At 53.2% G+C, this 16,251-nt stretch overlaps 53 non-coding genes across 53 annotated transcripts; 22 read left to right on the top strand and 31 right to left on the bottom strand.

The window, feature by feature from the left end:
* The first annotated feature begins 166 nt into the window (after positions 1-166).
* Positions 167-239, top strand: Trnar-acg (transfer RNA arginine (anticodon ACG)). The gene has a single exon. It is a non-coding gene; the product is annotated as a tRNA-Arg (tRNA).
* Positions 240-582: 343 nt separating this feature from the next.
* On the top strand, positions 583-654 carry Trnam-cau (transfer RNA methionine (anticodon CAU)). Its single transcript has one exon. It is a non-coding gene; the product is annotated as a tRNA-Met (tRNA).
* A 245-nt stretch (positions 655-899) lies between these two features.
* Trnad-guc (transfer RNA aspartic acid (anticodon GUC)) lies at positions 900-971 on the bottom strand. The gene has a single exon. It is a non-coding gene; the product is annotated as a tRNA-Asp (tRNA).
* A 107-nt stretch (positions 972-1,078) lies between these two features.
* Trnad-guc (transfer RNA aspartic acid (anticodon GUC)) lies at positions 1,079-1,150 on the bottom strand. The gene has a single exon. It is a non-coding gene; the product is annotated as a tRNA-Asp (tRNA).
* Positions 1,151-1,257: 107 nt separating this feature from the next.
* On the bottom strand, positions 1,258-1,349 carry Trnai-uau (transfer RNA isoleucine (anticodon UAU)). Its single transcript is given in 2 exon segments — positions 1,258-1,293; positions 1,312-1,349. It is a non-coding gene; the product is annotated as a tRNA-Ile (tRNA).
* Positions 1,350-1,727: 378 nt separating this feature from the next.
* On the top strand, positions 1,728-1,800 carry Trnar-acg (transfer RNA arginine (anticodon ACG)). The gene has a single exon. It is a non-coding gene; the product is annotated as a tRNA-Arg (tRNA).
* Positions 1,801-2,143: 343 nt separating this feature from the next.
* Positions 2,144-2,215, top strand: Trnam-cau (transfer RNA methionine (anticodon CAU)). Its single transcript has one exon. It is a non-coding gene; the product is annotated as a tRNA-Met (tRNA).
* Positions 2,216-2,460: 245 nt separating this feature from the next.
* Trnad-guc (transfer RNA aspartic acid (anticodon GUC)) lies at positions 2,461-2,532 on the bottom strand. The gene has a single exon. It is a non-coding gene; the product is annotated as a tRNA-Asp (tRNA).
* Positions 2,533-2,639: 107 nt separating this feature from the next.
* On the bottom strand, positions 2,640-2,711 carry Trnad-guc (transfer RNA aspartic acid (anticodon GUC)). The gene has a single exon. It is a non-coding gene; the product is annotated as a tRNA-Asp (tRNA).
* Positions 2,712-2,818: 107 nt separating this feature from the next.
* Trnai-uau (transfer RNA isoleucine (anticodon UAU)) lies at positions 2,819-2,910 on the bottom strand. Its single transcript is given in 2 exon segments — positions 2,819-2,854; positions 2,873-2,910. It is a non-coding gene; the product is annotated as a tRNA-Ile (tRNA).
* Positions 2,911-3,288: 378 nt separating this feature from the next.
* Trnar-acg (transfer RNA arginine (anticodon ACG)) lies at positions 3,289-3,361 on the top strand. Its single transcript has one exon. It is a non-coding gene; the product is annotated as a tRNA-Arg (tRNA).
* A 338-nt stretch (positions 3,362-3,699) lies between these two features.
* Trnam-cau (transfer RNA methionine (anticodon CAU)) lies at positions 3,700-3,771 on the top strand. The gene has a single exon. It is a non-coding gene; the product is annotated as a tRNA-Met (tRNA).
* Positions 3,772-4,016: 245 nt separating this feature from the next.
* On the bottom strand, positions 4,017-4,088 carry Trnad-guc (transfer RNA aspartic acid (anticodon GUC)). The gene has a single exon. It is a non-coding gene; the product is annotated as a tRNA-Asp (tRNA).
* Positions 4,089-4,195: 107 nt separating this feature from the next.
* Positions 4,196-4,267, bottom strand: Trnad-guc (transfer RNA aspartic acid (anticodon GUC)). The gene has a single exon. It is a non-coding gene; the product is annotated as a tRNA-Asp (tRNA).
* Positions 4,268-4,374: 107 nt separating this feature from the next.
* Trnai-uau (transfer RNA isoleucine (anticodon UAU)) lies at positions 4,375-4,466 on the bottom strand. Its single transcript is given in 2 exon segments — positions 4,375-4,410; positions 4,429-4,466. It is a non-coding gene; the product is annotated as a tRNA-Ile (tRNA).
* A 378-nt stretch (positions 4,467-4,844) lies between these two features.
* Positions 4,845-4,917, top strand: Trnar-acg (transfer RNA arginine (anticodon ACG)). Its single transcript has one exon. It is a non-coding gene; the product is annotated as a tRNA-Arg (tRNA).
* A 287-nt stretch (positions 4,918-5,204) lies between these two features.
* Positions 5,205-5,276, top strand: Trnam-cau (transfer RNA methionine (anticodon CAU)). Its single transcript has one exon. It is a non-coding gene; the product is annotated as a tRNA-Met (tRNA).
* A 245-nt stretch (positions 5,277-5,521) lies between these two features.
* Trnad-guc (transfer RNA aspartic acid (anticodon GUC)) lies at positions 5,522-5,593 on the bottom strand. The gene has a single exon. It is a non-coding gene; the product is annotated as a tRNA-Asp (tRNA).
* Positions 5,594-5,700: 107 nt separating this feature from the next.
* Trnad-guc (transfer RNA aspartic acid (anticodon GUC)) lies at positions 5,701-5,772 on the bottom strand. The gene has a single exon. It is a non-coding gene; the product is annotated as a tRNA-Asp (tRNA).
* Positions 5,773-5,879: 107 nt separating this feature from the next.
* Trnai-uau (transfer RNA isoleucine (anticodon UAU)) lies at positions 5,880-5,971 on the bottom strand. Its single transcript is given in 2 exon segments — positions 5,880-5,915; positions 5,934-5,971. It is a non-coding gene; the product is annotated as a tRNA-Ile (tRNA).
* Positions 5,972-6,349: 378 nt separating this feature from the next.
* Positions 6,350-6,422, top strand: Trnar-acg (transfer RNA arginine (anticodon ACG)). The gene has a single exon. It is a non-coding gene; the product is annotated as a tRNA-Arg (tRNA).
* Positions 6,423-6,765: 343 nt separating this feature from the next.
* Positions 6,766-6,837, top strand: Trnam-cau (transfer RNA methionine (anticodon CAU)). The gene has a single exon. It is a non-coding gene; the product is annotated as a tRNA-Met (tRNA).
* Positions 6,838-7,082: 245 nt separating this feature from the next.
* Trnad-guc (transfer RNA aspartic acid (anticodon GUC)) lies at positions 7,083-7,154 on the bottom strand. Its single transcript has one exon. It is a non-coding gene; the product is annotated as a tRNA-Asp (tRNA).
* A 107-nt stretch (positions 7,155-7,261) lies between these two features.
* Trnad-guc (transfer RNA aspartic acid (anticodon GUC)) lies at positions 7,262-7,333 on the bottom strand. Its single transcript has one exon. It is a non-coding gene; the product is annotated as a tRNA-Asp (tRNA).
* A 107-nt stretch (positions 7,334-7,440) lies between these two features.
* Trnai-uau (transfer RNA isoleucine (anticodon UAU)) lies at positions 7,441-7,532 on the bottom strand. The gene is given in 2 exon segments: positions 7,441-7,476; positions 7,495-7,532. It is a non-coding gene; the product is annotated as a tRNA-Ile (tRNA).
* A 378-nt stretch (positions 7,533-7,910) lies between these two features.
* On the top strand, positions 7,911-7,983 carry Trnar-acg (transfer RNA arginine (anticodon ACG)). The gene has a single exon. It is a non-coding gene; the product is annotated as a tRNA-Arg (tRNA).
* A 343-nt stretch (positions 7,984-8,326) lies between these two features.
* Positions 8,327-8,398, top strand: Trnam-cau (transfer RNA methionine (anticodon CAU)). Its single transcript has one exon. It is a non-coding gene; the product is annotated as a tRNA-Met (tRNA).
* A 245-nt stretch (positions 8,399-8,643) lies between these two features.
* On the bottom strand, positions 8,644-8,715 carry Trnad-guc (transfer RNA aspartic acid (anticodon GUC)). Its single transcript has one exon. It is a non-coding gene; the product is annotated as a tRNA-Asp (tRNA).
* Positions 8,716-8,822: 107 nt separating this feature from the next.
* Trnad-guc (transfer RNA aspartic acid (anticodon GUC)) lies at positions 8,823-8,894 on the bottom strand. The gene has a single exon. It is a non-coding gene; the product is annotated as a tRNA-Asp (tRNA).
* Positions 8,895-9,001: 107 nt separating this feature from the next.
* Trnai-uau (transfer RNA isoleucine (anticodon UAU)) lies at positions 9,002-9,093 on the bottom strand. The gene is given in 2 exon segments: positions 9,002-9,037; positions 9,056-9,093. It is a non-coding gene; the product is annotated as a tRNA-Ile (tRNA).
* Positions 9,094-9,471: 378 nt separating this feature from the next.
* Trnar-acg (transfer RNA arginine (anticodon ACG)) lies at positions 9,472-9,544 on the top strand. The gene has a single exon. It is a non-coding gene; the product is annotated as a tRNA-Arg (tRNA).
* Positions 9,545-9,831: 287 nt separating this feature from the next.
* Positions 9,832-9,903, top strand: Trnam-cau (transfer RNA methionine (anticodon CAU)). The gene has a single exon. It is a non-coding gene; the product is annotated as a tRNA-Met (tRNA).
* Positions 9,904-10,148: 245 nt separating this feature from the next.
* Trnad-guc (transfer RNA aspartic acid (anticodon GUC)) lies at positions 10,149-10,220 on the bottom strand. Its single transcript has one exon. It is a non-coding gene; the product is annotated as a tRNA-Asp (tRNA).
* Positions 10,221-10,327: 107 nt separating this feature from the next.
* On the bottom strand, positions 10,328-10,399 carry Trnad-guc (transfer RNA aspartic acid (anticodon GUC)). The gene has a single exon. It is a non-coding gene; the product is annotated as a tRNA-Asp (tRNA).
* A 107-nt stretch (positions 10,400-10,506) lies between these two features.
* Positions 10,507-10,598, bottom strand: Trnai-uau (transfer RNA isoleucine (anticodon UAU)). Its single transcript is given in 2 exon segments — positions 10,507-10,542; positions 10,561-10,598. It is a non-coding gene; the product is annotated as a tRNA-Ile (tRNA).
* A 378-nt stretch (positions 10,599-10,976) lies between these two features.
* On the top strand, positions 10,977-11,049 carry Trnar-acg (transfer RNA arginine (anticodon ACG)). Its single transcript has one exon. It is a non-coding gene; the product is annotated as a tRNA-Arg (tRNA).
* A 287-nt stretch (positions 11,050-11,336) lies between these two features.
* Positions 11,337-11,408, top strand: Trnam-cau (transfer RNA methionine (anticodon CAU)). Its single transcript has one exon. It is a non-coding gene; the product is annotated as a tRNA-Met (tRNA).
* Positions 11,409-11,653: 245 nt separating this feature from the next.
* On the bottom strand, positions 11,654-11,725 carry Trnad-guc (transfer RNA aspartic acid (anticodon GUC)). Its single transcript has one exon. It is a non-coding gene; the product is annotated as a tRNA-Asp (tRNA).
* A 107-nt stretch (positions 11,726-11,832) lies between these two features.
* Trnad-guc (transfer RNA aspartic acid (anticodon GUC)) lies at positions 11,833-11,904 on the bottom strand. The gene has a single exon. It is a non-coding gene; the product is annotated as a tRNA-Asp (tRNA).
* Positions 11,905-12,011: 107 nt separating this feature from the next.
* Trnai-uau (transfer RNA isoleucine (anticodon UAU)) lies at positions 12,012-12,103 on the bottom strand. The gene is given in 2 exon segments: positions 12,012-12,047; positions 12,066-12,103. It is a non-coding gene; the product is annotated as a tRNA-Ile (tRNA).
* A 378-nt stretch (positions 12,104-12,481) lies between these two features.
* Positions 12,482-12,554, top strand: Trnar-acg (transfer RNA arginine (anticodon ACG)). Its single transcript has one exon. It is a non-coding gene; the product is annotated as a tRNA-Arg (tRNA).
* Positions 12,555-12,841: 287 nt separating this feature from the next.
* Trnam-cau (transfer RNA methionine (anticodon CAU)) lies at positions 12,842-12,913 on the top strand. The gene has a single exon. It is a non-coding gene; the product is annotated as a tRNA-Met (tRNA).
* Positions 12,914-13,158: 245 nt separating this feature from the next.
* Positions 13,159-13,230, bottom strand: Trnad-guc (transfer RNA aspartic acid (anticodon GUC)). The gene has a single exon. It is a non-coding gene; the product is annotated as a tRNA-Asp (tRNA).
* Positions 13,231-13,337: 107 nt separating this feature from the next.
* Trnad-guc (transfer RNA aspartic acid (anticodon GUC)) lies at positions 13,338-13,409 on the bottom strand. Its single transcript has one exon. It is a non-coding gene; the product is annotated as a tRNA-Asp (tRNA).
* A 107-nt stretch (positions 13,410-13,516) lies between these two features.
* On the bottom strand, positions 13,517-13,608 carry Trnai-uau (transfer RNA isoleucine (anticodon UAU)). The gene is given in 2 exon segments: positions 13,517-13,552; positions 13,571-13,608. It is a non-coding gene; the product is annotated as a tRNA-Ile (tRNA).
* Positions 13,609-13,986: 378 nt separating this feature from the next.
* Positions 13,987-14,059, top strand: Trnar-acg (transfer RNA arginine (anticodon ACG)). The gene has a single exon. It is a non-coding gene; the product is annotated as a tRNA-Arg (tRNA).
* Positions 14,060-14,346: 287 nt separating this feature from the next.
* On the top strand, positions 14,347-14,418 carry Trnam-cau (transfer RNA methionine (anticodon CAU)). The gene has a single exon. It is a non-coding gene; the product is annotated as a tRNA-Met (tRNA).
* Positions 14,419-14,663: 245 nt separating this feature from the next.
* On the bottom strand, positions 14,664-14,735 carry Trnad-guc (transfer RNA aspartic acid (anticodon GUC)). Its single transcript has one exon. It is a non-coding gene; the product is annotated as a tRNA-Asp (tRNA).
* Positions 14,736-14,842: 107 nt separating this feature from the next.
* On the bottom strand, positions 14,843-14,914 carry Trnad-guc (transfer RNA aspartic acid (anticodon GUC)). The gene has a single exon. It is a non-coding gene; the product is annotated as a tRNA-Asp (tRNA).
* Positions 14,915-15,021: 107 nt separating this feature from the next.
* On the bottom strand, positions 15,022-15,113 carry Trnai-uau (transfer RNA isoleucine (anticodon UAU)). The gene is given in 2 exon segments: positions 15,022-15,057; positions 15,076-15,113. It is a non-coding gene; the product is annotated as a tRNA-Ile (tRNA).
* A 378-nt stretch (positions 15,114-15,491) lies between these two features.
* Trnar-acg (transfer RNA arginine (anticodon ACG)) lies at positions 15,492-15,564 on the top strand. Its single transcript has one exon. It is a non-coding gene; the product is annotated as a tRNA-Arg (tRNA).
* Positions 15,565-15,851: 287 nt separating this feature from the next.
* Positions 15,852-15,923, top strand: Trnam-cau (transfer RNA methionine (anticodon CAU)). The gene has a single exon. It is a non-coding gene; the product is annotated as a tRNA-Met (tRNA).
* A 245-nt stretch (positions 15,924-16,168) lies between these two features.
* Positions 16,169-16,240, bottom strand: Trnad-guc (transfer RNA aspartic acid (anticodon GUC)). Its single transcript has one exon. It is a non-coding gene; the product is annotated as a tRNA-Asp (tRNA).
* Between the last annotated feature and the right edge of the window lie 11 nt (positions 16,241-16,251).

The following is a 16,251-nucleotide window of genomic DNA, read 5'->3' on the forward strand; positions in this document are numbered from 1 at the left end:
CTACCTGTCGAACAGCGAGAGCAGATGCGTGGCAAGCTCTAAGCTCTGCAGGCGCACTGCGGCCACGCAGCTGGACGAGAGGTACCTTCCTTGGGAGCTTGCTCAGCCATGGAGAACACGTTTCTTCGCCAATTGCACTTGCCTCGTAGAAAGAAATGCTGCCACTGGCCCTGTGGCGCAACGGATAACACGTCTGACTACGGATCAGAAGATTCCAGGTTCGAATCCTGGCAGGGTCGGCATTTTGTTGGTTGCCGACGCGTAGCTGGGCAGTGGATTTCGTATGTCGCCGCATCGTGGAGTGCTTTGTTACTCCTGTGCATCTCGCAGCTGCATGTCGAGTCGATCGTGGTAAATATCGCAGCCTGCAAGCGTCAGCGTAGCGTCAGTCGAGCGAGTCGATCGTGGTAAATATCGCAGCCTGCAAGCGTCAGCGTAGCGTCAGTCGAGCAAAGTCGAGACAAGTCAAGCTGAGAGCTGTGGGAGATGATACGCAATTAAGTACAGGCGTGTGAAAGCGACGCAGACAACGCTTTCCAAGTGTCCCACGTCACGTGGCGAAGAGCCAGCGCAACCCCAGCCAGCAGAGTGGCGCAGTGGAAGCGTGCTGGGCCCATAACCCAGAGGTCCGTGGATCGAAACCACGCTCTGCTAAAATTATTTCTTTTGCAGACTGTGTCGAGCTCGATTATTACGCCCACAGCGTCGGCTGGGGTGCCTTGATTCAGCGTTAACAGCAAACCCAGTAATTCTGAAGTGTGAAGAATGCGAGAACCACTTCCTAAGATGTAGCATTTTTTAAGATTTTGCACCAACTACACTTCTTGATCGCAAAGTTAATGCTCTTACGACCCCCATACGCGCAACACTCGAACAGGTTTGTGAGATAAAAATCGCATCTCCCCGGCGGGGAATCGAACCCCGGTCTCCCGCGTGACAGGCGGGGATACTAACCACTATACTACCGAGGATGCGCTGTAGACAGGTGCCTGTGTGCGAGAGATATGATGCTAGTAGCCGCAAACGTCCTACACTAAGTTCGGCGAGTGAAAGAGTAGCAATTAAAAATCGGATGTGCCTCCCCGGCGGGGAATCGAACCCCGGTCTCCCGCGTGACAGGCGGGGATACTAACCACTATACTACCGAGGAAGACGCAGCTAGCGTCTCGAATGCACAATTATGTTACTCAAATAGCTGATACATCTCAAACCTAGCCTCCTGTTGCTGTCAGAGACAGCTGCTAAGAAATAAAAGTATGCCCCAGGTGAGGCTCGAACTCACAACCCCGGCATTGCTCACGGCTACTGCCTTATAAGTACCGTGCGCTAACCAATTGCGCCACTGGGGCTACGACACAGTGCTCTCAGTTAGCGGTATTCACTTTGCTGCAAACCAGTGGTGGCCACAGAAACATACGATCGCCACCTGATGCCATACTGCGACTTTGGCACCTGACTACCAATGCTTCGTGCTATTCTTGTTCCATATGCTACGCTTACATGCACATCAACCGGCTCTGGTCGTCGAGAAAACGCGGGAAAACGCGCGCCTTGCCTTCTGCTACCTGTCGAACAGCGAGAGCAGATGCGTGGCAAGCTCTAAGCTCTGCAGGCGCACTGCGGCCACGCAGCTGGACGAGAGGTACCTTCCTTGGGAGCTTGCTCAGCCATGGAGAACACGTTTCTTCGCCAATTGCACTTGCCTCGTAGAAAGAAATGCTGCCACTGGCCCTGTGGCGCAACGGATAACACGTCTGACTACGGATCAGAAGATTCCAGGTTCGAATCCTGGCAGGGTCGGCATTTTGTTGGTTGCCGACGCGTAGCTGGGCAGTGGATTTCGTATGTCGCCGCATCGTGGAGTGCTTTGTTACTCCTGTGCATCTCGCAGCTGCATGTCGAGTCGATCGTGGTAAATATCGCAGCCTGCAAGCGTCAGCGTAGCGTCAGTCGAGCGAGTCGATCGTGGTAAATATCGCAGCCTGCAAGCGTCAGCGTAGCGTCAGTCGAGCAAAGTCGAGACAAGTCAAGCTGAGAGCTGTGGGAGATGATACGCAATTAAGTACAGGCGTGTGAAAGCGACGCAGACAACGCTTTCCAAGTGTCCCACGTCACGTGGCGAAGAGCCAGCGCAACCCCAGCCAGCAGAGTGGCGCAGTGGAAGCGTGCTGGGCCCATAACCCAGAGGTCCGTGGATCGAAACCACGCTCTGCTAAAATTATTTCTTTTGCAGACTGTGTCGAGCTCGATTATTACGCCCACAGCGTCGGCTGGGGTGCCTTGATTCAGCGTTAACAGCAAACCCAGTAATTCTGAAGTGTGAAGAATGCGAGAACCACTTCCTAAGATGTAGCATTTTTTAAGATTTTGCACCAACTACACTTCTTGATCGCAAAGTTAATGCTCTTACGACCCCCATACGCGCAACACTCGAACAGGTTTGTGAGATAAAAATCGCATCTCCCCGGCGGGGAATCGAACCCCGGTCTCCCGCGTGACAGGCGGGGATACTAACCACTATACTACCGAGGATGCGCTGTAGACAGGTGCCTGTGTGCGAGAGATATGATGCTAGTAGCCGCAAACGTCCTACACTAAGTTCGGCGAGTGAAAGAGTAGCAATTAAAAATCGGATGTGCCTCCCCGGCGGGGAATCGAACCCCGGTCTCCCGCGTGACAGGCGGGGATACTAACCACTATACTACCGAGGAAGACGCAGCTAGCGTCTCGAATGCACAATTATGTTACTCAAATAGCTGATACATCTCAAACCTAGCCTCCTGTTGCTGTCAGAGACAGCTGCTAAGAAATAAAAGTATGCCCCAGGTGAGGCTCGAACTCACAACCCCGGCATTGCTCACGGCTACTGCCTTATAAGTACCGTGCGCTAACCAATTGCGCCACTGGGGCTACGACACAGTGCTCTCAGTTAGCGGTATTCACTTTGCTGCAAACCAGTGGTGGCCACAGAAACATACGATCGCCACCTGATGCCATACTGCGACTTTGGCACCTGACTACCAATGCTTCGTGCTATTCTTGTTCCATATGCTACGCTTACATGCACATCAACCGGCTCTGGTCGTCGAGAAAACGCGGGAAAACGCGCGCCTTGCCTTCTGCTACCTGTCGAACAGCGAGAGCAGATGCGTGGCAAGCTCTAAGCTCTGCAGGCGCACTGCGGCCACGCAGCTGGACGAGAGGTACCTTCCTTGGGAGCTTGCTCAGCCATGGAGAACACGTTTCTTCGCCAATTGCACTTGCCTCGTAGAAAGAAATGCTGCCACTGGCCCTGTGGCGCAACGGATAACACGTCTGACTACGGATCAGAAGATTCCAGGTTCGAATCCTGGCAGGGTCGGCATTTTGTTGGTTGCCGACGCGTAGCTGGGCAGTGGATTTCGTATGTCGCCGCATCGTGGAGTGCTTTGTTACTCCTGTGCATCTCGCAGCTGCATGTCGATCGTGGTAAATATCGCAGCCTGCAAGCGTCAGCGTAGCGTCAGTCGAGCGAGTCGATCGTGGTAAATATCGCAGCCTGCAAGCGTCAGCGTAGCGTCAGTCGAGCAAAGTCGAGACAAGTCAAGCTGAGAGCTGTGGGAGATGATACGCAATTAAGTACAGGCGTGTGAAAGCGACGCAGACAACGCTTTCCAAGTGTCCCACGTCACGTGGCGAAGAGCCAGCGCAACCCCAGCCAGCAGAGTGGCGCAGTGGAAGCGTGCTGGGCCCATAACCCAGAGGTCCGTGGATCGAAACCACGCTCTGCTAAAATTATTTCTTTTGCAGACTGTGTCGAGCTCGATTATTACGCCCACAGCGTCGGCTGGGGTGCCTTGATTCAGCGTTAACAGCAAACCCAGTAATTCTGAAGTGTGAAGAATGCGAGAACCACTTCCTAAGATGTAGCATTTTTTAAGATTTTGCACCAACTACACTTCTTGATCGCAAAGTTAATGCTCTTACGACCCCCATACGCGCAACACTCGAACAGGTTTGTGAGATAAAAATCGCATCTCCCCGGCGGGGAATCGAACCCCGGTCTCCCGCGTGACAGGCGGGGATACTAACCACTATACTACCGAGGATGCGCTGTAGACAGGTGCCTGTGTGCGAGAGATATGATGCTAGTAGCCGCAAACGTCCTACACTAAGTTCGGCGAGTGAAAGAGTAGCAATTAAAAATCGGATGTGCCTCCCCGGCGGGGAATCGAACCCCGGTCTCCCGCGTGACAGGCGGGGATACTAACCACTATACTACCGAGGAAGACGCAGCTAGCGTCTCTAATGCACAATTATGTTACTCAAATAGCTGATACATCTCAAACCTAGCCTCCTGTTGCTGTCAGAGACAGCTGCTAAGAAATAAAAGTATGCCCCAGGTGAGGCTCGAACTCACAACCCCGGCATTGCTCACGGCTACTGCCTTATAAGTACCGTGCGCTAACCAATTGCGCCACTGGGGCTACGACACAGTGCTCTCAGTTAGCGGTATTCACTTTGCTGCAAACCAGTGGTGGCCACAGAAACATACGATCGCCACCTGATGCCATACTGCGACTTTGGCACCTGACTACCAATGCTTCGTGCTATTCTTGTTCCATATGCTACGCTTACATGCACATCAACCGGCTCTGGTCGTCGAGAAAACGCGGGAAAACGCGCGCCTTGCCTTCTGCTACCTGTCGAACAGCGAGAGCAGATGCGTGGCAAGCTCTAAGCTCTGCAGGCGCACTGCGGCCACGCAGCTGGACGAGAGGTACCTTCCTTGGGAGCTTGCTCAGCCATGGAGAACACGTTTCTTCGCCAATTGCACTTGCCTCGTAGAAAGAAATGCTGCCACTGGCCCTGTGGCGCAACGGATAACGCGTCTGACTACGGATCAGAAGATTCCAGGTTCGAATCCTGGCAGGGTCGGCATTTTGTTGGTTGCCGACGCGTAGCTGGGCAGTGGATTTCGTATGTCGCCGCATCGTGGAGTGCTTTGTTACTCCTGTGCATCTCGCAGCTGCATGTCGAGTCGATCGTGGTAAATATCGCAGCCTGCAAGCGTCAGCGTAGCGTCAGTCGAGCAAAGTCGAGACAAGTCAAGCTGAGAGCTGTGGGAGATGATACGCAATTAAGTACAGGCGTGTGAAAGCGACGCAGACAACGCTTTCCAAGTGTCCCACGTCACGTGGCGAAGAGCCAGCGCAACCCCAGCCAGCAGAGTGGCGCAGTGGAAGCGTGCTGGGCCCATAACCCAGAGGTCCGTGGATCGAAACCACGCTCTGCTAAAATTATTTCTTTTGCAGACTGTGTCGAGCTCGATTATTACGCCCACAGCGTCGGCTGGGGTGCCTTGATTCAGCGTTAACAGCAAACCCAGTAATTCTGAAGTGTGAAGAATGCGAGAACCACTTCCTAAGATGTAGCATTTTTTAAGATTTTGCACCAACTACACTTCTTGATCGCAAAGTTAATGCTCTTACGACCCCCATACGCGCAACACTCGAACAGGTTTGTGAGATAAAAATCGCATCTCCCCGGCGGGGAATCGAACCCCGGTCTCCCGCGTGACAGGCGGGGATACTAACCACTATACTACCGAGGATGCGCTGTAGACAGGTGCCTGTGTGCGAGAGATATGATGCTAGTAGCCGCAAACGTCCTACACTAAGTTCGGCGAGTGAAAGAGTAGCAATTAAAAATCGGATGTGCCTCCCCGGCGGGGAATCGAACCCCGGTCTCCCGCGTGACAGGCGGGGATACTAACCACTATACTACCGAGGAAGACGCAGCTAGCGTCTCGAATGCACAATTATGTTACTCAAATAGCTGATACATCTCAAACCTAGCCTCCTGTTGCTGTCAGAGACAGCTGCTAAGAAATAAAAGTATGCCCCAGGTGAGGCTCGAACTCACAACCCCGGCATTGCTCACGGCTACTGCCTTATAAGTACCGTGCGCTAACCAATTGCGCCACTGGGGCTACGACACAGTGCTCTCAGTTAGCGGTATTCACTTTGCTGCAAACCAGTGGTGGCCACAGAAACATACGATCGCCACCTGATGCCATACTGCGACTTTGGCACCTGACTACCAATGCTTCGTGCTATTCTTGTTCCATATGCTACGCTTACATGCACATCAACCGGCTCTGGTCGTCGAGAAAACGCGGGAAAACGCGCGCCTTGCCTTCTGCTACCTGTCGAACAGCGAGAGCAGATGCGTGGCAAGCTCTAAGCTCTGCAGGCGCACTGCGGCCACGCAGCTGGACGAGAGGTACCTTCCTTGGGAGCTTGCTCAGCCATGGAGAACACGTTTCTTCGCCAATTGCACTTGCCTCGTAGAAAGAAATGCTGCCACTGGCCCTGTGGCGCAACGGATAACACGTCTGACTACGGATCAGAAGATTCCAGGTTCGAATCCTGGCAGGGTCGGCATTTTGTTGGTTGCCGACGCGTAGCTGGGCAGTGGATTTCGTATGTCGCCGCATCGTGGAGTGCTTTGTTACTCCTGTGCATCTCGCAGCTGCATGTCGAGTCGATCGTGGTAAATATCGCAGCCTGCAAGCGTCAGCGTAGCGTCAGTCGAGCGAGTCGATCGTGGTAAATATCGCAGCCTGCAAGCGTCAGCGTAGCGTCAGTCGAGCAAAGTCGAGACAAGTCAAGCTGAGAGCTGTGGGAGATGATACGCAATTAAGTACAGGCGTGTGAAAGCGACGCAGACAACGCTTTCCAAGTGTCCCACGTCACGTGGCGAAGAGCCAGCGCAACCCCAGCCAGCAGAGTGGCGCAGTGGAAGCGTGCTGGGCCCATAACCCAGAGGTCCGTGGATCGAAACCACGCTCTGCTAAAATTATTTCTTTTGCAGACTGTGTCGAGCTCGATTATTACGCCCACAGCGTCGGCTGGGGTGCCTTGATTCAGCGTTAACAGCAAACCCAGTAATTCTGAAGTGTGAAGAATGCGAGAACCACTTCCTAAGATGTAGCATTTTTTAAGATTTTGCACCAACTACACTTCTTGATCGCAAAGTTAATGCTCTTACGACCCCCATACGCGCAACACTCGAACAGGTTTGTGAGATAAAAATCGCATCTCCCCGGCGGGGAATCGAACCCCGGTCTCCCGCGTGACAGGCGGGGATACTAACCACTATACTACCGAGGATGCGCTGTAGACAGGTGCCTGTGTGCGAGAGATATGATGCTAGTAGCCGCAAACGTCCTACACTAAGTTCGGCGAGTGAAAGAGTAGCAATTAAAAATCGGATGTGCCTCCCCGGCGGGGAATCGAACCCCGGTCTCCCGCGTGACAGGCGGGGATACTAACCACTATACTACCGAGGAAGACGCAGCTAGCGTCTCGAATGCACAATTATGTTACTCAAATAGCTGATACATCTCAAACCTAGCCTCCTGTTGCTGTCAGAGACAGCTGCTAAGAAATAAAAGTATGCCCCAGGTGAGGCTCGAAATCACAACCCCGGCATTGCTCACGGCTACTGCCTTATAAGTACCGTGCGCTAACCAATTGCGCCACTGGGGCTACGACACAGTGCTCTCAGTTAGCGGTATTCACTTTGCTGCAAACCAGTGGTGGCCACAGAAACATACGATCGCCACCTGATGCCATACTGCGACTTTGGCACCTGACTACCAATGCTTCGTGCTATTCTTGTTCCATATGCTACGCTTACATGCACATCAACCGGCTCTGGTCGTCGAGAAAACGCGGGAAAACGCGCGCCTTGCCTTCTGCTACCTGTCGAACAGCGAGAGCAGATGCGTGGCAAGCTCTAAGCTCTGCAGGCGCACTGCGGCCACGCAGCTGGACGAGAGGTACCTTCCTTGGGAGCTTGCTCAGCCATGGAGAACACGTTTCTTCGCCAATTGCACTTGCCTCGTAGAAAGAAATGCTGCCACTGGCCCTGTGGCGCAACGGATAACACGTCTGACTACGGATCAGAAGATTCCAGGTTCGAATCCTGGCAGGGTCGGCATTTTGTTGGTTGCCGACGCGTAGCTGGGCAGTGGATTTCGTATGTCGCCGCATCGTGGAGTGCTTTGTTACTCCTGTGCATCTCGCAGCTGCATGTCGAGTCGATCGTGGTAAATATCGCAGCCTGCAAGCGTCAGCGTAGCGTCAGTCGAGCGAGTCGATCGTGGTAAATATCGCAGCCTGCAAGCGTCAGCGTAGCGTCAGTCGAGCAAAGTCGAGACAAGTCAAGCTGAGAGCTGTGGGAGATGATACGCAATTAAGTACAGGCGTGTGAAAGCGACGCAGACAACGCTTTCCAAGTGTCCCACGTCACGTGGCGAAGAGCCAGCGCAACCCCAGCCAGCAGAGTGGCGCAGTGGAAGCGTGCTGGGCCCATAACCCAGAGGTCCGTGGATCGAAACCACGCTCTGCTAAAATTATTTCTTTTGCAGACTGTGTCGAGCTCGATTATTACGCCCACAGCGTCGGCTGGGGTGCCTTGATTCAGCGTTAACAGCAAACCCAGTAATTCTGAAGTGTGAAGAATGCGAGAACCACTTCCTAAGATGTAGCATTTTTTAAGATTTTGCACCAACTACACTTCTTGATCGCAAAGTTAATGCTCTTACGACCCCCATACGCGCAACACTCGAACAGGTTTGTGAGATAAAAATCGCATCTCCCCGGCGGGGAATCGAACCCCGGTCTCCCGCGTGACAGGCGGGGATACTAACCACTATACTACCGAGGATGCGCTGTAGACAGGTGCCTGTGTGCGAGAGATATGATGCTAGTAGCCGCAAACGTCCTACACTAAGTTCGGCGAGTGAAAGAGTAGCAATTAAAAATCGGATGTGCCTCCCCGGCGGGGAATCGAACCCCGGTCTCCCGCGTGACAGGCGGGGATACTAACCACTATACTACCGAGGAAGACGCAGCTAGCGTCTCGAATGCACAATTATGTTACTCAAATAGCTGATACATCTCAAACCTAGCCTCCTGTTGCTGTCAGAGACAGCTGCTAAGAAATAAAAGTATGCCCCAGGTGAGGCTCGAAATCACAACCCCGGCATTGCTCACGGCTACTGCCTTATAAGTACCGTGCGCTAACCAATTGCGCCACTGGGGCTACGACACAGTGCTCTCAGTTAGCGGTATTCACTTTGCTGCAAACCAGTGGTGGCCACAGAAACATACGATCGCCACCTGATGCCATACTGCGACTTTGGCACCTGACTACCAATGCTTCGTGCTATTCTTGTTCCATATGCTACGCTTACATGCACATCAACCGGCTCTGGTCGTCGAGAAAACGCGGGAAAACGCGCGCCTTGCCTTCTGCTACCTGTCGAACAGCGAGAGCAGATGCGTGGCAAGCTCTAAGCTCTGCAGGCGCACTGCGGCCACGCAGCTGGACGAGAGGTACCTTCCTTGGGAGCTTGCTCAGCCATGGAGAACACGTTTCTTCGCCAATTGCACTTGCCTCGTAGAAAGAAATGCTGCCACTGGCCCTGTGGCGCAACGGATAACGCGTCTGACTACGGATCAGAAGATTCCAGGTTCGAATCCTGGCAGGGTCGGCATTTTGTTGGTTGCCGACGCGTAGCTGGGCAGTGGATTTCGTATGTCGCCGCATCGTGGAGTGCTTTGTTACTCCTGTGCATCTCGCAGCTGCATGTCGAGTCGATCGTGGTAAATATCGCAGCCTGCAAGCGTCAGCGTAGCGTCAGTCGAGCAAAGTCGAGACAAGTCAAGCTGAGAGCTGTGGGAGATGATACGCAATTAAGTACAGGCGTGTGAAAGCGACGCAGACAACGCTTTCCAAGTGTCCCACGTCACGTGGCGAAGAGCCAGCGCAACCCCAGCCAGCAGAGTGGCGCAGTGGAAGCGTGCTGGGCCCATAACCCAGAGGTCCGTGGATCGAAACCACGCTCTGCTAAAATTATTTCTTTTGCAGACTGTGTCGAGCTCGATTATTACGCCCACAGCGTCGGCTGGGGTGCCTTGATTCAGCGTTAACAGCAAACCCAGTAATTCTGAAGTGTGAAGAATGCGAGAACCACTTCCTAAGATGTAGCATTTTTTAAGATTTTGCACCAACTACACTTCTTGATCGCAAAGTTAATGCTCTTACGACCCCCATACGCGCAACACTCGAACAGGTTTGTGAGATAAAAATCGCATCTCCCCGGCGGGGAATCGAACCCCGGTCTCCCGCGTGACAGGCGGGGATACTAACCACTATACTACCGAGGATGCGCTGTAGACAGGTGCCTGTGTGCGAGAGATATGATGCTAGTAGCCGCAAACGTCCTACACTAAGTTCGGCGAGTGAAAGAGTAGCAATTAAAAATCGGATGTGCCTCCCCGGCGGGGAATCGAACCCCGGTCTCCCGCGTGACAGGCGGGGATACTAACCACTATACTACCGAGGAAGACGCAGCTAGCGTCTCGAATGCACAATTATGTTACTCAAATAGCTGATACATCTCAAACCTAGCCTCCTGTTGCTGTCAGAGACAGCTGCTAAGAAATAAAAGTATGCCCCAGGTGAGGCTCGAACTCACAACCCCGGCATTGCTCACGGCTACTGCCTTATAAGTACCGTGCGCTAACCAATTGCGCCACTGGGGCTACGACACAGTGCTCTCAGTTAGCGGTATTCACTTTGCTGCAAACCAGTGGTGGCCACAGAAACATACGATCGCCACCTGATGCCATACTGCGACTTTGGCACCTGACTACCAATGCTTCGTGCTATTCTTGTTCCATATGCTACGCTTACATGCACATCAACCGGCTCTGGTCGTCGAGAAAACGCGGGAAAACGCGCGCCTTGCCTTCTGCTACCTGTCGAACAGCGAGAGCAGATGCGTGGCAAGCTCTAAGCTCTGCAGGCGCACTGCGGCCACGCAGCTGGACGAGAGGTACCTTCCTTGGGAGCTTGCTCAGCCATGGAGAACACGTTTCTTCGCCAATTGCACTTGCCTCGTAGAAAGAAATGCTGCCACTGGCCCTGTGGCGCAACGGATAACGCGTCTGACTACGGATCAGAAGATTCCAGGTTCGAATCCTGGCAGGGTCGGCATTTTGTTGGTTGCCGACGCGTAGCTGGGCAGTGGATTTCGTATGTCGCCGCATCGTGGAGTGCTTTGTTACTCCTGTGCATCTCGCAGCTGCATGTCGAGTCGATCGTGGTAAATATCGCAGCCTGCAAGCGTCAGCGTAGCGTCAGTCGAGCAAAGTCGAGACAAGTCAAGCTGAGAGCTGTGGGAGATGATACGCAATTAAGTACAGGCGTGTGAAAGCGACGCAGACAACGCTTTCCAAGTGTCCCACGTCACGTGGCGAAGAGCCAGCGCAACCCCAGCCAGCAGAGTGGCGCAGTGGAAGCGTGCTGGGCCCATAACCCAGAGGTCCGTGGATCGAAACCACGCTCTGCTAAAATTATTTCTTTTGCAGACTGTGTCGAGCTCGATTATTACGCCCACAGCGTCGGCTGGGGTGCCTTGATTCAGCGTTAACAGCAAACCCAGTAATTCTGAAGTGTGAAGAATGCGAGAACCACTTCCTAAGATGTAGCATTTTTTAAGATTTTGCACCAACTACACTTCTTGATCGCAAAGTTAATGCTCTTACGACCCCCATACGCGCAACACTCGAACAGGTTTGTGAGATAAAAATCGCATCTCCCCGGCGGGGAATCGAACCCCGGTCTCCCGCGTGACAGGCGGGGATACTAACCACTATACTACCGAGGATGCGCTGTAGACAGGTGCCTGTGTGCGAGAGATATGATGCTAGTAGCCGCAAACGTCCTACACTAAGTTCGGCGAGTGAAAGAGTAGCAATTAAAAATCGGATGTGCCTCCCCGGCGGGGAATCGAACCCCGGTCTCCCGCGTGACAGGCGGGGATACTAACCACTATACTACCGAGGAAGACGCAGCTAGCGTCTCGAATGCACAATTATGTTACTCAAATAGCTGATACATCTCAAACCTAGCCTCCTGTTGCTGTCAGAGACAGCTGCTAAGAAATAAAAGTATGCCCCAGGTGAGGCTCGAACTCACAACCCCGGCATTGCTCACGGCTACTGCCTTATAAGTACCGTGCGCTAACCAATTGCGCCACTGGGGCTACGACACAGTGCTCTCAGTTAGCGGTATTCACTTTGCTGCAAACCAGTGGTGGCCACAGAAACATACGATCGCCACCTGATGCCATACTGCGACTTTGGCACCTGACTACCAATGCTTCGTGCTATTCTTGTTCCATATGCTACGCTTACATGCACATCAACCGGCTCTGGTCGTCGAGAAAACGCGGGAAAACGCGCGCCTTGCCTTCTGCTACCTGTCGAACAGCGAGAGCAGATGCGTGGCAAGCTCTAAGCTCTGCAGGCGCACTGCGGCCACGCAGCTGGACGAGAGGTACCTTCCTTGGGAGCTTGCTCAGCCATGGAGAACACGTTTCTTCGCCAATTGCACTTGCCTCGTAGAAAGAAATGCTGCCACTGGCCCTGTGGCGCAACGGATAACGCGTCTGACTACGGATCAGAAGATTCCAGGTTCGAATCCTGGCAGGGTCGGCATTTTGTTGGTTGCCGACGCGTAGCTGGGCAGTGGATTTCGTATGTCGCCGCATCGTGGAGTGCTTTGTTACTCCTGTGCATCTCGCAGCTGCATGTCGAGTCGATCGTGGTAAATATCGCAGCCTGCAAGCGTCAGCGTAGCGTCAGTCGAGCAAAGTCGAGACAAGTCAAGCTGAGAGCTGTGGGAGATGATACGCAATTAAGTACAGGCGTGTGAAAGCGACGCAGACAACGCTTTCCAAGTGTCCCACGTCACGTGGCGAAGAGCCAGCGCAACCCCAGCCAGCAGAGTGGCGCAGTGGAAGCGTGCTGGGCCCATAACCCAGAGGTCCGTGGATCGAAACCACGCTCTGCTAAAATTATTTCTTTTGCAGACTGTGTCGAGCTCGATTATTACGCCCACAGCGTCGGCTGGGGTGCCTTGATTCAGCGTTAACAGCAAACCCAGTAATTCTGAAGTGTGAAGAATGCGAGAACCACTTCCTAAGATGTAGCATTTTTTAAGATTTTGCACCAACTACACTTCTTGATCGCAAAGTTAATGCTCTTACGACCCCCATACGCGCAACACTCGAACAGGTTTGTGAGATAAAAATCGCATCTCCCCGGCGGGGAATCGAACCCCGGTCTCCCGCGTGACAGGCGGGGATACTAACCACTATACTACCGAGGATGCGCTGTAGACAGGTGCCTGTGTGCGAGAGATATGATGCTAGTAGCCGCAAACGTCCTACACTAAGTTCGGCGAGTGAAAGAGTAGCAATTAAAAATCGGATGTGCCTCCCCGGCGGGGAATCGAACCCCGGTCTCCCGCGTGACAGGCGGGGATACTAACCACTATACTACCGAGGAAGACGCAGCTAGCGTCTCGAATGCACAATTATGTTACTCAAATAGCTGATACATCTCAAACCTAGCCTCCTGTTGCTGTCAGAGACAGCTGCTAAGAAATAAAAGTATGCCCCAGGTGAGGCTCGAACTCACAACCCCGGCATTGCTCACGGCTACTGCCTTATAAGTACCGTGCGCTAACCAATTGCGCCACTGGGGCTACGACACAGTGCTCTCAGTTAGCGGTATTCACTTTGCTGCAAACCAGTGGTGGCCACAGAAACATACGATCGCCACCTGATGCCATACTGCGACTTTGGCACCTGACTACCAATGCTTCGTGCTATTCTTGTTCCATATGCTACGCTTACATGCACATCAACCGGCTCTGGTCGTCGAGAAAACGCGGGAAAACGCGCGCCTTGCCTTCTGCTACCTGTCGAACAGCGAGAGCAGATGCGTGGCAAGCTCTAAGCTCTGCAGGCGCACTGCGGCCACGCAGCTGGACGAGAGGTACCTTCCTTGGGAGCTTGCTCAGCCATGGAGAACACGTTTCTTCGCCAATTGCACTTGCCTCGTAGAAAGAAATGCTGCCACTGGCCCTGTGGCGCAACGGATAACGCGTCTGACTACGGATCAGAAGATTCCAGGTTCGAATCCTGGCAGGGTCGGCATTTTGTTGGTTGCCGACGCGTAGCTGGGCAGTGGATTTCGTATGTCGCCGCATCGTGGAGTGCTTTGTTACTCCTGTGCATCTCGCAGCTGCATGTCGAGTCGATCGTGGTAAATATCGCAGCCTGCAAGCGTCAGCGTAGCGTCAGTCGAGCAAAGTCGAGACAAGTCAAGCTGAGAGCTGTGGGAGATGATACGCAATTAAGTACAGGCGTGTGAAAGCGACGCAGACAACGCTTTCCAAGTGTCCCACGTCACGTGGCGAAGAGCCAGCGCAACCCCAGCCAGCAGAGTGGCGCAGTGGAAGCGTGCTGGGCCCATAACCCAGAGGTCCGTGGATCGAAACCACGCTCTGCTAAAATTATTTCTTTTGCAGACTGTGTCGAGCTCGATTATTACGCCCACAGCGTCGGCTGGGGTGCCTTGATTCAGCGTTAACAGCAAACCCAGTAATTCTGAAGTGTGAAGAATGCGAGAACCACTTCCTAAGATGTAGCATTTTTTAAGATTTTGCACCAACTACACTTCTTGATCGCAAAGTTAATGCTCTTACGACCCCCATACGCGCAACACTCGAACAGGTTTGTGAGATAAAAATCGCATCTCCCCGGCGGGGAATCGAACCCCGGTCTCCCGCGTGACAGGCGGGGATACTAACCACTATACTACCGAGGATGCGCTGTAGACAGGTGCCTGTGTGCGAGAGATATGATGCTAGTAGCCGCAAACGTCCTACACTAAGTTCGGCGAGTGAAAGAGTAGCAATTAAAAATCGGATGTGCCTCCCCGGCGGGGAATCGAACCCCGGTCTCCCGCGTGACAGGCGGGGATACTAACCACTATACTACCGAGGAAGACGCAGCTAGCGTCTCGAATGCACAATTATGTTACTCAAATAGCTGATACATCTCAAACCTAGCCTCCTGTTGCTGTCAGAGACAGCTGCTAAGAAATAAAAGTATGCCCCAGGTGAGGCTCGAACTCACAACCCCGGCATTGCTCACGGCTACTGCCTTATAAGTACCGTGCGCTAACCAATTGCGCCACTGGGGCTACGACACAGTGCTCTCAGTTAGCGGTATTCACTTTGCTGCAAACCAGTGGTGGCCACAGAAACATACGATCGCCACCTGATGCCATACTGCGACTTTGGCACCTGACTACCAATGCTTCGTGCTATTCTTGTTCCATATGCTACGCTTACATGCACATCAACCGGCTCTGGTCGTCGAGAAAACGCGGGAAAACGCGCGCCTTGCCTTCTGCTACCTGTCGAACAGCGAGAGCAGATGCGTGGCAAGCTCTAAGCTCTGCAGGCGCACTGCGGCCACGCAGCTGGACGAGAGGTACCTTCCTTGGGAGCTTGCTCAGCCATGGAGAACACGTTTCTTCGCCAATTGCACTTGCCTCGTAGAAAGAAATGCTGCCACTGGCCCTGTGGCGCAACGGATAACGCGTCTGACTACGGATCAGAAGATTCCAGGTTCGAATCCTGGCAGGGTCGGCATTTTGTTGGTTGCCGACGCGTAGCTGGGCAGTGGATTTCGTATGTCGCCGCATCGTGGAGTGCTTTGTTACTCCTGTGCATCTCGCAGCTGCATGTCGAGTCGATCGTGGTAAATATCGCAGCCTGCAAGCGTCAGCGTAGCGTCAGTCGAGCAAAGTCGAGACAAGTCAAGCTGAGAGCTGTGGGAGATGATACGCAATTAAGTACAGGCGTGTGAAAGCGACGCAGACAACGCTTTCCAAGTGTCCCACGTCACGTGGCGAAGAGCCAGCGCAACCCCAGCCAGCAGAGTGGCGCAGTGGAAGCGTGCTGGGCCCATAACCCAGAGGTCCGTGGATCGAAACCACGCTCTGCTAAAATTATTTCTTTTGCAGACTGTGTCGAGCTCGATTATTACGCCCACAGCGTCGGCTGGGGTGCCTTGATTCAGCGTTAACAGCAAACCCAGTAATTCTGAAGTGTGAAGAATGCGAGAACCACTTCCTAAGATGTAGCATTTTTTAAGATTTTGCACCAACTACACTTCTTGATCGCAAAGTTAATGCTCTTACGACCCCCATACGCGCAACACTCGAACAGGTTTGTGAGATAAAAATCGCATCTCCCCGGCGGGGAATCGAACCCCGGTCTCCCGCGTGACAGGCGGGGATACTAACCACTATACTACCGAGGATGCGCTGTAGA

This window comes from Schistocerca serialis, chromosome 9 (assembly GCF_023864345.2).
Source record: "Schistocerca serialis cubense isolate TAMUIC-IGC-003099 chromosome 9, iqSchSeri2.2, whole genome shotgun sequence".
Classification (NCBI taxonomy): Eukaryota; Metazoa; Arthropoda; class Insecta; order Orthoptera; family Acrididae; genus Schistocerca; species Schistocerca serialis.